An 18,455-nucleotide genomic window follows, 5' to 3' on the forward strand; every position below is an offset into this window, starting at 1 on the left:
AAACCTGAGAAAAGTCCATTGTAGAACACTTTACATAATAAAGATAATTTATTTAAATTTAATAATTTTAAATAATAAAAGAGCACTGAAACAGAAGCATAATATACTGTTGATTTTAAAAAGTACATTACTTAAGAAGGACATGCACATATACAATCTCAATTTTAGAAATAGTAATAATAGCTGTTCTCTTTTGAGAAGACCCCGAGTTTCAGGCAGTGGGCTAGGTCATTTAAGTATAGTCAGCCTTCTGTGGGTTCCGTATTCGAGGACTCAAGCAACCAAGGACCGAAAATATTCAGGGAAAAAAGATGTTTGCATCTTTGTCTTTCTTTTGAATACTAAGCATTTATTTTAAACACTATGCCATTTAAGAGGAGGGACTTAAGCATCTGTGGATTTTGGTAGCGTAGTCTCACTGTATGGCAATTTGGCAAAAACCGTCAATTAAAAACCTACATATCAATAGGTGGGGCTGAACAAAGTAGTCCTCTGCCAATCCAAGGCACTTTCCCTTCCATCTGAGAGGTGGTTAAAGGCAGCCTATTATAGGGAGAGTAGCCTTTGATCCTTTGCTACCTGGGCATGGAGAGATGGAGTTTGATTGGCTTTAGGAAGTCAACACAAATTGGCCTTAAGTTCCCTGCCTCCATTCTACTCCCTCACTGTGAATAGTCCTGTGATAAAAATGACTGTAGGTATATTTTTGATATAATTAATTATTTTCTTTGGGTAGATACCCAGTAGTGAGATTCCCTGATCAAACAGTAGTCTATTTTTAGTTCTTTGAGAAATCTCCATACACTTTTCTATAAAGTTGAAATAATTTATATTACCACCCATAGTGTACAAATGTCCCCTTGTAACACTTACACTACATTCTATAACAGTTCCCATCATTCTTAGATTTTAATTATTAGTTCTATATTTAAGTGGATCAGTTACCAATACCAAGCCTTTTATAGTATTGTTTCAGCATTCCTGAGTCTTGTAACCACATACTTTAAAGAGTAATAAGCCAAATTTTCTAAATTAATGGGAGTAAAAGGTCTTCTTATAATGAATGTATGGAATCCAAATGTCTTTAAGAAGGCAACAGTTTCGAATTCTGACACAACACAAAAAATTAGAATTCTGGCCCAGTAACAACTATTGATTTACAGAAAATAAATTATAGTCATAAATTCAGTCCAACAAATGGAGTCAGCCTCCATTTAAATATATCCATAATCTAATGTCAAAAACAATTTTAGAGTTAAACCAAAATAATCAGAAACAATTATTGGCTGTAAAGCCCATCAAATGATGTATTTACTTCTAACAAGAATATACGGCAAACTGATTGTTAATAAAATGAAAAAAAACAAGGTAAGGAGGACGAGAAGCATTAGAGCATTCCAATGTCTTCTGTGTCCTGGTCATGTTATTTTTCTCAGTTCAACACACACTTGAAGACCTATTACATACTAAACACTCTACTAGTTTCTGTAGACACAAAAATAATTAAGAACTCCATTGTCAAAGGGCTTAGAATCACTTAATTGTCTCTGAGGTTGAAATCATTATCCTTATTCTTCAGATACAGAAATTGCAACTTTGAGAAGTTTATTGCTGATGTTAAAATGTGGCCCGGGGAGCTGGCTTTAAAACTAAGTGTATCTGACTCAAAGTTGTATTATTGGTTTAGAATTACTTAGGATGCTAGTTAAAAATATAGATTTTCAGGTCCCTCTCCCTAGAGACAGTGTTTCAAAAGATCTGAAATGAAGTCCAAAGAATCTCCGCTTTTACAAATTATCACAGGCGATACTCATCATCAGGGTGAAATTTGTTAAGAACACTACACACCTCACTGAAACGAAGTTCAAGCAAGTCTCTCAGACCAAAGTACAAGCAACTTTTTGTTTTCTTAAAAACTCTCTGGAGGATGCAGAGTTCACCTCCAAAATTCCCAAATGAATCCCCTCACTTAGAGAAAAAAACGATTTCTCCACCACATTTATTTAGGATTTTAAGATTTGATTTTTCCAGGTTTTGCGATTCCTCAGAGATCTAAACTACTGAGGTCTTATGCAATTCCCTGGCATCACGACAATTCAGCATCAAAAACCAGCAGAGCACCACCCTTCCCTCGTCTTCCCCCAGGTGCTGATTCATTTTGGATGTGCATCGCTAGGGAAAAGAGCTGCTGAATATAAATCGCAAAACTTCAAAGCTGGATGGCAACATCTACACCCCTGAAGTCACACAGCTAGTTAATGGCGGGGCCGGCACCAGAATCTGCACTTGCGGATCCTCTGCTCCGAGCTTTTCCCTACTCCGCCCGACCTTACCTGACAGGGTGAGGGTGGCCTGGCCTCGCGTGTGCGAACGACCCGAGGAGGGACTGCAGGCAGCAGAGAAGGCTGCGATTCCCGCCCGAGAGGTGGGGGCTGCAGACCCCCCTCAGCCGTGCAGCTGTCGGGCCCTCGGCAAACCGTAGCGAATGCAAATAAGGATGACTGTTACGAATTTTTAACAAGTGTAGGGAGAGGTGTCAGGAGAAAGCCCCGAGAGAGGGACACCTCCTCCCGGAAGCCCAAATCCGGAGAGGACAAACAGGTCTGCGAGGGGCAGGGCCGGGGACCCCACGCGCCCCCAGCCTCCAGGCTCCTGAGACCCCATTCCGCCCCGGCCGGGCGTCCCGGCGTCCCCGTCTGGGCACAAAGCCCGCACAGGGCTAAGTCGCCGCCGGGTCTCCCGCCTCAGTCCCCTTCTTGGACCGCCTCCCCGCTAAACTTACCGGCTGACCCACCAACTCCTCCGACGCCGGAACAGAGGGAACAGCCAACACCCGACCACCCTCGAGCGACCCCGGCCGGCCAGCGGGGCGCAAATCCCACAGACCCGGATGCAGATAGAGGCGCAGGAAGCCACCGCGGCACGGCCTGCGGGCGTTGCGCATGCGCAAGGGCTCTAGCGCGCCTGAAATGAGAAGGGAGGAAGTAGGTTAGAGGCCTGTGCTGCAGTGCGCTCTTCCGGCTTGGAAGATAGCAGTTTCTGGGTCATCAGTTTACCGCTGCTTTGTTTACCCGCTCTCTGTCTTTCAGAGAGGGATTTGCAGTAGATTCTTTAGGTTTATGAGATTTCGTATGTAGGACCGTAGTGTTCACAAATAGTTCGTTGCCGTTTGGGAACATGAATACATTTGCAATTTACGAATACATTTATCTCTCTATCCCAAGCTCTTTAATGCATATTTGCAAACGCAATGACAGCTAAGCGTCTTGGGACAAAAAAACCCATTAAAGTCGAGTTTGCGGAAGAGCAAACTGTATCATGGGAAATCCGGGAGCTCTCAGTAATAGAAAGCAGGGACTATAATAGAGTCCTGGATTTGCTGAATGAGTCTAAGAAAGGGATAGGGGTAGCTGGAATCAGCTTTGAGCTGGGTATTGTCAGGTAGAAATAGCCCATCCCCCATATCCAGGATCCCACATCCAGCAGGCGGCCTCTGGGGCCCACATCCAGCAGGCCGCCTCTGGAGGTTGGTCTGCCCAGCAACAGGACTAGCCAATCGCCTTCCCGCGTCAGCCCGCCAAAACCCATACACGCCCCAGCATCAGCCCGCCAAAACCTAGCCAATCCCCTTTTGCCACAAGGCTCTTCCCTCCCCTTTGTTTAACCTCCACCAATCACTCCGCAACACCTCGCCTAAACAGGCCGCTGCCCCTATAAAAACCCTCTCTGGCAGCCGCTGGGTGCAGCTCTTCCCTCTCCCGCTCGAGTTGCCGGCAAACCACAATAAACCTGGACTCGGCTTAACAACTCCTCGCTCTCAATTACTTTAGGAAGGGTCTCAGCGGGTAGCACAGGTATCACAGATCTTTATCTAGGAATGGGAAGGAAGATAGTGGGGCTGTGGAAGTTACTTTTAAGACAGCAGCAATCACTCAAAAAAAGAAGGGTGATATGTCTTCACCATGTTACATTAGGAACACTTCCATTAAGAACACTGTTTAGGGTTCTGTTAGGAACAATATAATCTTGACTCCCAGCTGACTGAAGGTTCTGTTTCCCTGGAAACTACAAGTTTAAAAAAACGTAAAACCTTGTGTCCTCAAACTCGCTGTATGAAGTTCTGCACCTGAGTTGTAAATCCAGCCTACTTCTTCAGATGAAATGACTTCGTCTTACATTCTTTAGTCAAGAATAGGATGTTACATTCTTGTTGATTTTGCTTCAAACAACATTGCTCACACACAGGTAATAGACAGATTTGTTAGTACTATAATCTTAAGTTTGCAAAAGTGATTTTTGGCTAGGTTGGGTGGCTTACACCTGTAATCGCAGCACTTTGGGAGGCCAAGGCCAGTGGATGGCTTGAGCCCAGGAATTGGAGACCAGCCTGGGCAACATAGCCAGACCATCTCTACAAAAAAGGTCGAGGTAAAATGAAGTACTTTGTAGGCTATGCATAGAATTTAGGCTTTGTATTTCAGGCAACGGGGAGTCACTTAGCTTTATGAATTAAAGATAAGAGACTAGAACACATGTGTTTTAGGAAGAATGCTGCAGAAAGGTGGAGATTGAATTATAGTCTTGAATTCCAGTCATGTACCACACAAGGAAGTTTGGGTAAAGAATGAACTGGATATTTGGCAATGGTCCCATAATATTAGAACTGAAAAATTCCTATCACCTAGTGTCATTGTAGTAAATGTAAAGTTATAAAGCAACATCACTTGTGTTTGTGGCTACATGGGTGTAAACAAACCTACTGTGCTTCCAATCTCATAGAAGTTTAGCACATATAATTAGGTACAGAACATAATACTTGATAATAAATGACTATGTTACTAGTATATGTATTTATTATCCTCATTATAATTATTTTAGAGTGCATTACTTCTATTTGTATTTTTTAATGTTAACTGTAAAACAGCCTCAGGGAGGTCTTTCAGGAGGTATTCCAGAAGAAGGCATTGTTATTACAGATGACAGCTCCATGTGCGTTATTGCCCCTGATGAACTTCTAGTGAGATAAGATGTGAAGGTGAAAGACAGAGATGTTGATAATCCTGACCCTGTATAGGACTAGGCTAAGTGTGTATTTGTGTCTTCATTTTTAACAAAAAATTTAAACAGAGAAAAACATTAAAAATAGATTTTAAAATTTAAAAAAAATCTTATTTTTTACATCCTTAGTCTTAAGGATATAAAGAAAGGAAATATTTTGGACAGCTGTCCAATGTGTGTTTTAACCTTGATGTTATTACGAGAGTCAAAAAGTTTTTTTTAATTTATTTTATTTATTTTATTGATTTTTTATTTGAGACAGAGTCTGGCTATCTCACCCAGGCTGGAGTGCAGTGATGCAATCTTGCCTCACTGCAACCTCTGCCTCTCAGATTCAAGCAATTCTCCTGCCTTGGCCTCTGGAGTAGCTGGGACTACAGGCACGTGCCACCAAGCCGGCTAATTTTTGTACTTTTAGTAGAGACAGGGTTTCACTGTGTTAGCCAGGATGATCCTGATCTTCTGATCTCATGATCTGCATGCCTCGGCTTCCCAAATTGCTGGGATTACAGGTGTGAGCCACTGCACCCAGCCAAAAAGTTTTTAAAAAATTAAAATATAAATCAAGAAAGTTACAGGAAACTAAGGTAAATTTATTACTGAAGAAAAAAATGGTTTTATAAATTTAGTGTAACCTAAGTATACACTGTTTATAAAATCTACAGTAGTAGACAGTAGTGTCCTAGTTCTTCATATTCACTCTCCACTCATTTACTGACTTACCCAAAGCAACCTCCAGTCCTGCAGGCTCCATTCATGGTAAGTGTCCTATACAGGTGAACTGTTAATATTTTTTAATTCTTATGCTTTTTTTTTAACTATACCTTTTCTGTTCAGATATGTAAATATATACCATTGTATTATGATTGCTTACAGTATTCAATACAGTAATATGCTTTACAGGTATGTAGTCTAGGAGCAATAGGCTATACCATATATGTGTAGTTTGGGTACATATACTAGGTTTATATATATATACTGTGTAACATTCGCACTATAATGAAATTGCCTGAAGATGCATTCTTCAGAATGTATCCCCATCATTAAGTGATGCTTGGCCATACAGCAGGAAGACTCCAACATGAATGACTCCAAGTGTGTCTTGTATTTTTCCTACCCAGACTCGGTATCAGGCATTTCACTAATAGCTGATAATTGTTTTATTAATCAACAATGGATGTTAAATTTTGTCAGACACTTTTTATGTATCTATTCAAATGATCATATGGTTTTCCATTCTATTATGTTGGTATATTTAATGTTGAGTACAGTTTGTATTCCTGGGAAAAATTCTATTTGGTCATTGTTTTTCTTGGTCAGGGTTTGTCTTATACATTTATTGCAGGGTTCAATTTGCTAAAATTTTGTTTAAAATTTTTACCCCTATGTGTATGAGGGATGTAAGTCCATAGTTTTTTTGTTTGTTAGGTTTATTGTGTGTGTGTAAAGTCTTTGTCTAGTTTTAGTATCACAGTAATTACAAACCATAAATTGATTGAGAAATTTTCCCTCTACTTCAGTGTTTTGGAAGAATTTGTGTTGAATTGATAATAATATTATTTCTTCTTTAAATACTTAATAGAATTCACTAGAGAAGCTGTATGTAGATAGAGTTTTCTATTTTGAAAATTTTCAACTACAAGTCCAATTTATTGAATAAAAACAGGATTATTCATGTTATCTATTACATAATTTTCATTGAGATTTTATTCACATACCATAAACTCACACTTTCAAAGTATACGATTCAGTGACTTTCAGTAATTCACAATGGTGTGCAACCATCACCACTATTTAATTCTATTTTTCTATTTCTGTCCCCTACTCCCACATCAAGAGACCTCATCATCTGTTAGCAGTCACTTCCAATTCTCCCTACCCTACTTCATCTCCTGGCAACTACTAGTATACTTCCTTTCTCTGTGGATTTGCCTATTCTGGATATTTCATATCAATTGAATCAATATGTGGCCTTTGTTTCTTGTTTCTTTCACTTTGCACTATATTTTCAAGCTTCATTCACGTTGTACATAATCACATTTTATTGCAGAGTAATACTCCATTATGTTGACATACCACATTTTGTTTATCTACTTCCCAGTTAATAGACATTTGGATTTTTTCCTGCTGCTATGAGCATTTAGATAAAAGTTTTTGTATGAACATATATTTTCAGTTCTCTTAGAAATATACCTGGAAGTGGAATTCCTTGGCCATATGATAACTACATGATTAACTTTTTGAAGAGCTGCCAAACTGTATTCACAGTAACTATGCCATTTGATATGCCACCAAAAAGGTATGAGGGTTAAAAGTTTCTCACACCCTTGCCAAGACTTATTTTGTATCTTTTTTATTGTAGTGATTCTAGTGGGTATAAAGTGATTTGAATATGCGTTTCTCTAAAGACTTATGATATTGAGCATCTTCATGTGATTATTGCTATTTTCTTATCTTATTTGGAGAACTATCTATTCTAATATGTGTTAATTTTTAAATTGGGCCATTTTGTTTTTTACTGTTGAATTATAAGAGGTTTTCATATGTTCTCAATAGTAGACCCTTATTAGATATATGATCTAGATATATTTTCCCCCATTTTGTGATTTACTTTTTACTTTCTTGATACTGTCTTTGGAAGGAAAAACATTTTTCAGTTTGATGAAGTCCAGTTTATCTACTTTTTCTTCAGATATCATGATTTTGATGTGCTCGCTGTGTAACTAGAAACATTTGGGCTTGTATTTTGTGTGTTTTTTCCTTTTATTTTACAGTTATTCACTTTTATCATACTTTACAAAAGCACTGGTTTGTGAAAAACTGAAAAAAAAAATGTTTCTTTCACAACAGGTAGCTTGATAAGCACTGCTTTTGAGAACTATCCTGTTTACACTGGATAACACTTAGGGTATCTTTGTGGCCTTACACAGTGGCCCAAACAGGGTGCTGAGGAAGCAGGGGTGAAAGGGATGAGTCAAGGGACAGGTCATGAGCAGCTGCTTGTGGGAGCTGGTCCCTTGACACCTGGAGAAAGGGGAAGGGGTGACTTCAAATCTTCCAATTTTCAAGGTCAAGAAGATTGACACCTGTGATCTATTATAAAAAGTTTTACAGTTTTATCTTTTACATTTAAGTCTTTGAGTTAATTTTTATGCATCATAGGTGGTAAAGGTCAAACTTCATTCTTTTACAGGTAAATATTCAATTGTTAAAACATCATAAATAGAAAAGACTGTTCTTTACCCCTTTGAATGGTCTTGGCAAACTTACTGAAAATCAGTTGACCCTAGAAACATGGACTCTCATTTCTGTTCCATTGAGCTACATGTCTATCTTTATGCCAGTACCACAATATTTTGATTAAGATCAGCTTGTAGTAAAGCTCGAAGTCAGAAAATGTGAGTCCTCCATGTCTGTTTTTCTTTCTGAAGGCTGTTTTGGCCATTCTGGATACCTTGCATTTCCATGTGAATTTTAGGATCAGCTGACCATTTCTGGAAAAAAAAAAAAGGTGATTGGAATTTTATAGTAATTATACTTAATATATTGATCAAGTGGTGAGTATTACCATCTGAACTATATTAAGTTAATCAGTCCATGACCACAAGATGTCTTTCCACTTATTTAACTGTTCTTTAATTTCTTTCAGCAATGTTTTGCAGTTTTCGGCATACAAGTCTTAAACCTTTTTGATTAAATTGCTTCCTAAGTATCTTTTTGATACTACTGTAAAGGTAATTGTTTTCTTAATTTCATATTTACATTGTTCTTTGCAAATGTATAAGAACAACTGATTTTTCAGAACCACAATGAGATATCATCTCACACCCATCAGAACGGCTATTATTAAAAAATCAAAAAATAACAGATGGTGGTAAGGCTATGGAGAAAAGGGAACGCTTATACACTGTTGGTGGAAATTTAAATTGGTTTAGCCTCTATGGAAAGCAGTTTGAAGATTTCTCAAAGAACTTGAAACAGAACTACTGTTCAACCCAGCAATCCCATTACTTGGGTATATACTGAAAGAAAATTAAATTTTTCTTCTGAAAAAGACACATGCATTTGTATGTTAACCACAGCACTATTCACAATGGCAAAGACATGGAATAAAACTAGGTGCTCACCAACGGGGTATTGGATCAATAAAATGTGGTACATAACACTATGGAATACGAGGCATCCATAAAAAAGAACAACATCACATTCTCTGCATCCATGTGAATGCATCTGGCGGCCATTATCCTAAGGAAATTAATGCAGGAACAGAAAACTAAATATCACATGTTCTTATTTAGTGGGAACTAAACATTTGGGTGCACGTAGACACAAAGATGGGAAAAATAGACATTGGGGTCTCGTTGGAGGAGGGAGGGATAAAAACTACCGTTGTGTTCCATGCTTACTGGCTAATGGAATCATTCATACACCAAACTTCAGTGTCAATCAATATACCCAAATAACAAACCTGCACATATACCCCTTAATCTAATAAAAAGTTGAAATTATTTTAAAAACAACAGCAAAAAAAAAAAATGAAAAACAGGGCAAAACAAAATGAAAATACTCACATGTCAAAGATCTTGGTGCCTAAAACATTCAATAAAGCCAGTACTTCTAGATTTGCAAATAATTCCTTACTCAATTAAACTGTGTTTAAAAAATACAAAAGTGGAGCCAAGACTGGGTTAATAAGCAAAACAAACAGACAAAGATAAAATACCAACTGATTTTTAAATATTAGTCTTATATTCTTCAACTTTGCTGAACTAGCTTATCAGCTATAATAGTTGTGTGTGTGTGTGTGTGTGTGTATGAGGATTTTCTTTTCTTCTTTTTTTTTAATTGCATTTTAGGTTTTGGGGTACATGTGAAGAACATACAAGATTGTTGCATAGGTACACACATGGCAGTGTGGTTTGCTGCCTTCCGTCCCCTCACCTGTATCTGTCATTTCTCCCCATGCTATCTCTTCCCACCTCCCAATCCCCCCGTCCCTCCCCCATTTTCCCCCAACGGACCCCAGTGTGTAGTGCTCCCCTCCCTGTGTCCATGTGTTCTCATTGTTCAACACCCATCTATGAGTGAGAATATACTGTGTTTGATTTTCTGCTCTTGTGTCAGTTTGCTGAGAATGATGGTTTCCAGGTTCATCCATGTCCCTACAAAGGACGTGAACTCATCGTTTTTGATGGCTGCGTAATATTCCTTGGTGTATATGTACCACATTTTCCCTCTCCAGTCTATCATCATTGGGCATTTGGGTTGGTTCCAGGTCTTTGCTATTGTAAACAGTGCTGCAATGAATATTCATGTGCATGTGTCCTTATAGTAGAATGATTTATAATCCTTTGGATATATACCCAGTAATGGGATTGCTGGGTCAAATGGGATTTCTATTTTTAGGTCCTTGAGGAATCGCCACACTGTCTTCCACAATGGTTGAATTAATTTACATTCCCACCAATAGTGTAAAAGTGTTCCTATTTCTCCACATTTTCTCCAGCATCTGTTGTTTCCCGATTTTTTAATGATCACCATTCTAACTGGTGTGAGATGGTATCTCAGTGTGGTTTTGATTTGCATTTCTCTGATGACCAGTGATGATGAGCATTTTTTCATACGTTTGTTGGCCTCCTGTATGTCTTCTTTTGTAAAGTATCTGTTCATATCCTTCGCCCATTTTTGAATGGGCTTGTTTGTTTTTTTCTTGTAGATCTGCTTTAGTTCTTTGTAAATTCTGGATATCAGCCCCTTGTCAGATGGGTAGACTGCAAAAATTTTTTCCCATTCTGTTGGTTGCCGATTCACTCTACTGACTGTTTCTTTTGCCGTGCAGAAGCTGTGGAGTTTGATTAGGTCCCATTTGTCTATTTTGGCTTTTGTTGCCATTGCTTTTGGCGTTTTGGTCATGAAGTCCTTGCCTATGCCTATGTCCTGAAAGGTTTGCCTAGATTTTCTTCTAGGGTTTTTATGGTGTTAGGTCTGATGTTTAAGTCTTTAATCCATCTGGAGTTAATTTTGGTGTAAGGTGTCAGGAAGGGGTCCTGTTTCTGCTTTCTGCACATGGCTAGCCAGTTTTCCCAACACCATTTATTAAACAGGGAATCCTTTCCCTATTGCTTGTTTTTGTAAGGTTTGTCGAAGATCAGATGGTTGTGGGTATGTTGTATTTCCTCTGAGGCCTCTGTTCTGTTCCATTGGTCTATATCTCTGTTTTGGTACCAGTACCATGCTGTTTTGATTACTGTAGCCTTGTAGAATAGTTTGAAGTCTGGTAGTGTGATGCCTCCTGCTTTGTTCTTTTTGCTTAGAATTGACTTGGCTATGCGGGCTCTCTTTTGGTTCCATATGAAGTTTAAGGTGTTTTTTTCCAGTTCTGTGAAGAAGTTCATTGGTAGCTTGATGGGAATAGTGTTGAATCTGTAAATTACTTTGGGTAGTATTGCCATTTTCACAATGTTGATTCTTCCTAACCATGAACATGGAATGTTTCTCCATCTGTTTGTGTCCTCTCTTATTTCGTTGAAAAATGGCTTGTAGTTCTCCTTGAAGAGGTCCTTTACGTTCCTTGTTAGTTGTATTCCTAGGTATTTTATTCTCTTTGTGGCAATTGTGAATGGCAGTTCATTCTTGATTTGGCTCTCTTTAAGTCTATTACTGCTGTATAGGAATGCTTGTGATTTTTGCACATTGATTTTGTATCCTGAGACTTTGCTGAAGTTGTTTATCAGTTTCAGGAGATTTTGGGCTGAGATGATGGGGCTTCTAGATATACAATCATGTCATCTGCAAATAGAGACAATTTGATTTCCTCCTTTCCAATTTGGATACCCTTTATTTCTTTTTCTTGCCTGATTGCTCTGGCTAGAACTTCCAGTACTATATTGAATAGGAGTGGTGAGAGAGGGCATCCTTGTCTAGTGCCAGATTTCAAAGGGAATGCTTCCAGTTTTTGCCCATTCAGTATGATATTGGCTGTTGGTTTGTCATAAATAGCTTTTATTGTTTTGAGATATGTTCCATCGATACCTAGTTTATTGAGGGTTTTTAGCATAAAGGGCTGTTGAATTTTGTCAAAAGCCTTCTCTGCATCAATTGAGATAATCATGTCGTTTTTGTCTTTGGTTCTGTTTATGTGGTGAATTACGTTTATGGACTTGTGTATGTTGAACCAGCCTTGCATCCCCGGGATGAATCCTACTTGATCATGGTGGATGTTTTTGATATGCTGCTGCAATCGGTTTGCCAGTATTTTATTGAAGATTTTTGCATCTATGTTCATCATGGATATTGGCCTGAAATTTTCTTTTCTTGTTGAATCTCTGCCGGGTTTTGGTATCAGGATGATGTTTGTCTCATAAAATGATTTGGGAAGGATTCCCTCTTTTTGGATTGTCTGGAATAGTTTCAGAAGGAATGGTATCAGCTCCTCTTTGTATGTCTGGTAGAATTCGGCTGTGATCCCATCTGGACCTGGGCTTTTTTTGGGTGGTAGGCTCTATTGCTGCCTCGACTTCAGACCTTGTTATTGGTCTATTCAGTGTTTCAGCTTCTTCCGGGTTTAGGCTTGGGAGGATGCAGGTATCTAGGAATTTATCCATTTCTTCCAGGTTTACTAGTTTATGTGCATAGAGTTGTTTGTAATAATCTCTGATGATGGTTTGGATTTCTGTGGAATCTGTGGTGATATCCCCTTTATCCTTTTTTATTGCATCAATTTGGTTATTCTCTCTTTTCTTTTTTATTAATCTGGCTAGTGGTCTGTCTATTTTGTTGATCTTTTCGAAAAACCAGCTCCTGGATTTATTGATTTTTTGAAGAGTTTTTTGTGTCTCTATTTCCTTCAGTTCTGCTCTGATCTTAGTTATTTCCTGTCTTCTGCTAGGTTTTGAGTTTTTTTGATCTTGCTCCTCTGGCTCTTTCCATTTTGATGATAGGGTGTCAATTTTAGATCTCTCCTTTCTTCTCATGTGGGCACTCATTGCTATATATTTTCCTCTAGAGACTGCTTTAAATGTGTCCCAGAGATTCTGGTATGTTGTGTCTTCGTTCTCATTGGTTTTGAAGAACATCTTTATTTCTGCCTTCATTTCATTGTTTATCCAGTCAACATTCAAGAGCAAGTTGTTCAGTTTCCATGAAGCTGTGCGGTTCTGAGTTAGTTTCTGCATTCTGAGTTCTAACTCGATTGCTCTGTGGTCTGAGAGACTGTTTGTTATGATTTCTGTTCTTTTGCATTTGCTGAGGAGTGATTTATTGCCAATTATGTGGTCAATTTTAGAGTAGGTGTGATGTGGTGCTGAGAAGAATGTATATTCTGTGGATTTGGGGTGGAGAGTTCTGTAAATGTCTATTAGGTTTGCTTGTTCCAGGTCTGAGTTCAGGTCCTGGATATCCTTGTTGATTTTCTGTCTGGTTGATCTGTCTAATATTGAAAACGGGGTGTTAAAGTCTCCCACTATTATTGTGTGGGAGTCTAAGTCTCTTTGTAAGTCATTAAGAACTTGCCTTATGTATCTGGGTGCTCCTGTATTGGCTGCGTATATATTTAGGATCATTAGCTCTTCTTGTTGCAGTGATCCTTTTACCATTATGTAATGTCCTTCTTTGTCTCTTTTGATCTTTGTTGCTTTAAAGTCTATTTTATCAGAGATGAGAATTGCAACTCCTGCTATTTTTTGCTCTCCATTTGCTTGGTAGATCTTCCTCCATCCCTTTATTTTGAGCCTTTGTGTATCCTTGCATGTAAGATGGGTTTCCTGGATACAGCACACTGATGGGTTTTGGCTTTTTATCCAATTTGCCAGTCTGTGTCTTTTGATTGGGGCATTTAGTCCATTGACATTTAGGGATAGTATTGTTATGTGTGAATTTGATACTGTCATTTTGATGCTACCTGGCTGTTTTGTTGGTTAGTTGATGCAGCTTCTTGATTGTGTTGATGCTCTTTTACCATTTGGTGTGTTTTTGGAGTGTCTGGTACTGGTTGTTCCTTTATATGTGTAGAGCCTCTTTCAGGAGTTCTTGTAGAGCAGGTTTGATGGGGATGAAATCTCTGAGTGCTTGCTTGTTCACAAAGGATTTTATTTTTCCTTCACTCTTGAAGCTTAGTTTCGCTGGATAGGAGATTCTGGGTTGAAAGTTTTTTTCTTTAAGGATGTTGAATATTGGCCCCCAATCTCTTCTGGCTTGTAGGGTTTCTGCTGAGAGATCTGCTGTGAGTCTAATGGGCTTCCCTTTGTGGGTAACCCGACCTTTCTCTCTGGCTGCCCTTAGCATTTTCTCTTTCATTTCAACCCTGGTGAATCTGACGATTATGTGCCTTGGGGTTGCTCTTCTTGAGGAATATCTTTGTGGTGTTCTCTGTATTTCCTGGATTTGAATATTGGTCTGCCTTGCTAGGTTGGGGAAGTTTTCCTGGATAATATCCTGAAGAGTATTTTCCAGCTTGGATTCATTCTCTTCATCACATTCAGGAACACCTATCAGACGTAGATTAGGTCTTTTCACATAGTCCCACATTTCTTGAAGATTTTGTTCATTCCTTTTTGCGCTTTTTTCTCTGTTCTTGCCTTCTCTTTTTATTTCATTGAGTTGATCTTCGACCTCTGATATCCTTTCTTCTGCTTGGTCAATTCGGCTGTTGAAGCTTGTGCATGCTTCACGAAGTTCTCGTGTTGTGTTTTTCAGCTCCATCAATTCACTTACATTCCTCTCTATGCTGTCCATTCTCGTTAGCATTTCTTCAAGTCTTTTTTCAAGGTTCGTAGTTTCTTTGTGTTGGGTTAGAACATGTTCTTTTAGCTCACTGTAGTTTCTTACTACCCACCTTCTGAAGCCTGATTCTGTCATTTCATCACCCTCCTTCTCCATCTGATCTGGTTCCCTTGCTGGTGAGGAGTTGTGATCTCTTTTAGGAGGAGAGGTGTTCTGGTTTCGGGAGTTTTCATCCTTTTTGCACTGGTTTCTTCCCATTTTTGTGGGTTTATCCACCTGTTGTCTTTGTAGTTACTGTCTTTCAGGTTGGGTGTCTGAGTGAGCTTCTAGTTCATGGATGCTGAAGTTACTTCTTTTTTTTTTTTTTTTTTTAAGCTTTCCTTCTAACAGTCTGGCCTCTCTGCTGTAGGACTGCTGAGGTCCTCTCCAGGCCCTGCTTGCCTGTGGATCACCTGCAGCAGCTGCAGAACAGTAAGGGTTGCTACCAGTTTCCTCTTCTGCATCTTTGTCCCAGAAGGATGCTCGTCTACTGTCAGTCCGTTTTCTCCTTTATGAGGTGAGTCTTTGGATCCATGGGGGTCAGGGAGCTACTTGAGGAGACAGTCTATCTTTTTGGGGGGCTTAAGTCCTGAGTTGTGAGCTCCGTTGTTCGTTCAGAGCTGCTGGGCAGGTACGTTTAGGTCTGCTGCAGCTGAACTCATAAAGCACTTTTTGTTCCCAGGTGCTCTTTCCCAGGGAGTTGTAGCTTTATGAGTTTCCCTTGCACTACTGCCTTTTTTGATTTTTCTTTCAGGTCTGACCCGCCCACCTAGCAGCATGCCTAGCCACTGCCTGCCCGCAGGGGCTTTGCTGAGCTGCTGTGGGCTCCACCCAGCTGCCCTGTGCTCTTCCCTGCAGTCCTGTTTATATGGGCATAGTTAGAACTGTCCAGGCAATGGTGGCCCCGCCTCTGTTATGGCAGACTCTCTCTGTTGTGGCAGGTTGCCTCGGCAACGACGGGTTGCCTTGGCGACGGCAGCCTGCCTCCTTAGCGGTGGGGAGTCTTAGTAATGGTGGACACCCCACCCCCATTGAGCCGGACCGGGTTCAGCTGTGCTTGGTTTGAAGGGCTCAACCCAGAGGGTTTCCAATTACTGTTTTTGTTTTCGTTGTTGTTGGGGGTGGGGGGGTGGGACCAACCGAGCCTGATCACCTGGCTCCCTGACTCAGAGTCTTTTCTTTTAAGTTGAACGACCTCGCGTTCCAGTGGCTTGTTGAAAAGGCGCTGGGATCTCCGTGCTGTGACTCACTGAGTCGGCTCAAACTGCGGCGCCGGCTCCTGGTGGATTTTTTGCCTAGGAATCTCCTGGCCTGGCTCGCTATTTCAGATGAATGGACAACTCTGCCGTCTCAGGGCTCCGATAGCCAGCTAAGAGGGCTCCCAGACCAGTGGCTTTTGTATGGAGAACTGCAGCAACAGGGCGTGGTCACAGCAGCCGCGCGGGTGGAATCAGCCCCGCGGGGGCCAAAACAGCCGCACCGGCTGGGACTGCGACGCTGGCGACCCCTCTGCCTGGTTATCTCCTGGTCTGTGGGCAATTAAGAATTCGTCTGGAAATGCGGCGTCCACTAACCCTCTGCACTTTCACTGGGAGCTGAAGTCCTGAGCTGTTCTTAGGCGGCCATCTTCCCAGCATTCCCAAATGCAGCTTTTAGAAGAAACGTGTTTCTAACTCACTGAATCTAAACATAGATGCAACTTCCTCGAGCTTGGTCTGCTTTGCAGCCAAGTCGCCTCTGCACCTCGCAGGATGCTATCACCGAGGCCTGCAGGGAGGGAGCAGGCAGATCGGCGCCAGGACCCTCGTCAACTCCAAGCGCGATCTGCGAGGATTTTCTTAATGTGAGATTATATATAGTTATAGTTTTACTTCCTTTCCAATTTGAGTGACTTTTATTCCTTTTTCATGCTATTTGCTCTGGCTAGAACCTCAACAGCAATATTTAATACAAGACATCATTGTCTTGCTCCTAATTTTGGAGAAGAGCTTTCAGTCTTTCACCATTAAGCATAATGTTTTTGTGTTTTGCATGGATGCCACTTATCAGTTTATGGGAGTCCCATTCTATTTTTAGATTTCTGAGTGCTTTTTAAAACAAAAGTGTATCGGATTTTGTTAAATACGTTTCTGTGTTTGTTGAGACAACTATTGGGTTTTCTGCTTTAGTCTATTAAATGGTGTTTATCTTGATTTTCCTGTATTGAACTAACTTTACATACCTGGGATAAATCTCATTTGGTAATATACAATTCTTTTTAGATGTTACTAGATTTGGTTTGTTAGTATTTTGCTGAGGATTTTAACATCTATGTTTATAATGCCACTAATCTGTAGTTTTATTTTCTTTTGACGTCTTTGTCTGGCTTTGATATCAGAATTATATGGGACTCATAGAATGAATTAGAAAGTTTACCCTCCTCTTTTTGTTGAGAAAAACTGGTGTTAATTCTTAGAATTTACCAGTGAAATGGTCTGTTCCTGGGCTTTTTATCTGTTAGAAGCTGTTTGATAGCTAATTTAGTCTTTTTACTTACTATTAATCTATTTGGATTTTCTTTCTTGAGTCAGTTTTGGTAGTTTGTGCATTTCTAGGAATTTGTTTCATCTAGATTATTTAGTTTGTTGGTGTATAATTATTCATTGTACCTCTTTTTAATCCTTTTAGTTTTTGTGAGGTTGGTAGCAATATCTTCTCTTTCATTTTTGATTTTAGTTATTGGAATCTTTTTTTTCCCTAAAAGTTTATCAGTTTTGTTGATCTTTTCAAAATACCAACTTTTGGTTTTGTTGATTTTTCTGCATTATTTTCCTATTTCTTATTTCTTTTATTTCTGCTCTCCTCTTTATTATTCCCTTCCTTCTGCTTGCTTTTGCTTTAGTTTTCTCTTCTTTTTTCTAGTTTCCACACAGAGTTTTTTGCTGCTGTTTGCAAACAAGTTAGTGTTTGCTTGTTAAGTAACTTTTCTACTCAAAAGTCACAAGTAAATTCTTTCATGTGTGTGGCCACTAAGAAATCTCTGTTCTGTTAGCCTAATGGTCAGATAATGATTACACAGATATACCCTTAAATGTCTAAATAATTTTCCAGTCCTCGCTGAGGGATTTTGTGTCTGTGTGCGTGTGTGTCTGTGTGTGTCTGTGTGTACGGACGGGTGTTGGGACACACCTGCAACACAGGCAGTTTACAACTCTACTTTAGCCTTTACTTCCTCCTTGCAGGGAGCCTACAGGTCAGCCATAGGTGAGAGCTTGGAGTCTTCTCAGGTCTTTTTTGAGCATGTACACCAGCCTATGCATGTGTTTGACATTCTAGATTCCAAAGAACATGTTGGAGTTTTTTAAGTCTCCGATGATATCTCATTCCCCAGCCTTTCCATGTTTTTTGGTTAATGTGTTATTTGTCCCAAGTATTAACTATCAACTCAGCCAGCAGCAACTAAACAGTTGGCCTGTAAAGAATTTTGGCAAATGACTCCTCCTATTGGTAGTGACTTTAACACTAGATGAGTTCTGAGTTGGGCAAAGTAAAGTCTTTCAGTGGATTCTTCCAGAGTTTTTCTGTCTTAAACAAACAGGCTATGTATGGCTGTTCTTTGGAAATGAGTCTTTGAAATTGCTGCATCCCTGTATCTGCCA

The sequence above is a fragment of the Saimiri boliviensis genome, chromosome 3 (genome assembly GCF_048565385.1).
Source record: "Saimiri boliviensis isolate mSaiBol1 chromosome 3, mSaiBol1.pri, whole genome shotgun sequence".
NCBI classification, from domain to species: domain Eukaryota; kingdom Metazoa; phylum Chordata; class Mammalia; order Primates; family Cebidae; genus Saimiri; species Saimiri boliviensis.